Here is a 2,513-nt window from a genome sequence, read left to right as displayed (position 1 = left end):
AGAGAGAGAGAGAGAGAGAGAGAGAGAGAGAACTCAAATGAGTAGTTTGATTTTGTAACTGTGTGAGGAAATGCTACAATTTCAATCTATCCTAGCAAAATTTTTTGGCACTAAACTGTAAAACAATCTATTGAAGTCAGTCTCAGAGCACTGCACACTTTCAGCTTGGAACTTACATTATCTTTCAGAAAAGGAACTGGAGGTTGTGTTGACACAAAGGAAATGTCATTTGTGAAATCCCTGTATTTGTGGAACTCTTCTGGGAAGTGACTTATGCTCAGATTTTAGAGGTAAGTGTCTGTCTTTTCAGGGAAGTGCACATTTATGGCACATCATAAAATCCCTGAACAGTAAGTGGCTAAGCACACCTTCAAGAAATATTTTTAAAGATTAACCACAGAAGACACAATGGACATCATATTATCTTAGGGTTCAGTAGAGACAAAGATGGCAAATGAGTCCAGACTCATGTATAAAACAATAGGAATCTGTTTAAAGTGCTTGATACATTATTTAAATTTTATGCTTAGAAATACATTACTTTGGATCTCATATATGTGTAGAGTCTGAAAAAGTTGATCCCATTAAAGCAGAGCATATAAAAGATGCTATCAGAGGCTATGGCTAGGGAGAAATGGGGAAAGGGAAGATGTTGATTAAAGATGCTGATTAAAGATGCTGACAAATTTTCATTTAGACTAGAGGATAACTTTCAGTGATCTAGTCCAATGCATGGTGATCACAATTTTTGCAGTAATAATAATATAGCATTGTTTTAAAATTGCTAAAACTGATTTTTTAACATTTTCTTAACATTAAAATAGATTATTGTTGTCCAAACCATCCTGCTTACATACATAGATATATCATATCTTTTTCCCCACTCCCTCTCCTGTCCTCCTCAGCTCAGTAATTTCTTCTTTTTGAATAGGTTCATTCCTTTTTACCAGTATCTATAGTACCCTTCAGATTTTTATTTTCTCTTACAGGTTCTAACACTAAGGAAATGATATGATGCTTATGTATGTCGGTCAAGTGTACTGTGAATTTCTACTAGTCTATGGAAAGGAGCAGTGAATGCTTAATTTTTGTCTCCTTTTTTCAATTGTTTGACCTTTTTCTCTTCTTAATTTCTTACATTTTTTTCTTTTTTCTTCTTCTAATTTTGCATGCACATATCTGATAATATGAACAACTAATTGGAAGACAACACTATGAATTACAACAAATCCTGTGAAATTCATATTATTTTGTTATGTTAAATTATGTATCATTTTTATGTTTTCTGTTTTAATGCTATTTTGTACTCTCTTTAAAAATAAAAATAAAGATCATTGATACAGTGGGTGTGCTAATCAAGTTGACTGACTCTATACTGCATACCTAGATCAAAATGTTTCATTGTACCCCATAAATATAAACTCAAAAGGACTGGGGAAATAGCTCAGTAGTCTAAGCACCTGTGTGACAAGCACAAGGACCAGAATTCGCTCCCTGATACTGCATGCTGTGGAGACCCCAGAGCTCTGGATGCACCGTGCTGGCCACCAAAACTGGCAGTAGTTACACATGCATGTAATTCCAGCACTGGGGAGGCTGAGACAAGAGGATCACTGTGAGTCTGAGCTGTGTAGCAAGGCCCTGTACCAAATAAACAAATAAAAAAGATTAAAATATAGACATTATATATATATACATATACAAAAATATATACCACTATGATTTCTCATTTTAGCACAATGAAAAATAAATTTTTAAGAATTCAATATTTAATAAAAGAAGTCTGTTAATATTTTAGAACATACTATTTGAAGTTTCTTGTTCTTATGCATAGATGATAGATAGATAGATAGATAGATAGATAGATAGATAGATAGATAGATAACAATGGGATGATAATCACTGTTTCCTTCCGTGTGTTTTAGAAAATTGCCTTAGTCATTAAAAAATGGGAGGCTGGCTAGATAGCTCAGGGGACTAAAGCACCTGCTTAGGCAAGCTTAGGCAAGCACAGAGACTTCAGATACCCAGCACCACATGCCACGCCAGTCCTATTCCCAGCCACAGAGTCCAGGCATGGTGGTACACACTTATACTCCCAGTGCTGGAGAGGCTGAAAACAGAAAGATCACTAGGAGCCTGATCTGTTTAGTGAGACCTTGTAACAACCATATACATTTTTTAAAAAAGAAAAGAAATTTGTGTTAGTATATGTTTGTAATACATAGTAATACATTTGTCTTGGGGGATTGGCACATATATACATCACATCTCGATCATTTTTCTTCTCCTTCTTTTCACACCATTCTTTCTCCTTCCCCAAGTCCCCTTCTCATCTCCAGAATCTACCTGCATGTTCCTTAACATGGTTCTCTTATTTTACTTCTTGAATTATTTATATTTTATATCTCTCATATTACAGAAACCACCCAATGATTAATGCCTGTCTTATTTATTTATTTGCATTATATTTGCATTATTCTATTAAAATTCATCTGTTTTACTATAAATGT

Source organism: Octodon degus, unplaced genomic scaffold (assembly GCF_000260255.1).
Source record: "Octodon degus isolate 3935 unplaced genomic scaffold, OctDeg1.0 scaffold00069, whole genome shotgun sequence".
NCBI lineage: Eukaryota > Metazoa > Chordata > Mammalia > Rodentia > Octodontidae > Octodon > Octodon degus.
The sequence above is the reverse complement of the archived record's forward strand: the minus strand, read 5'-3'. Positions refer to the sequence as shown.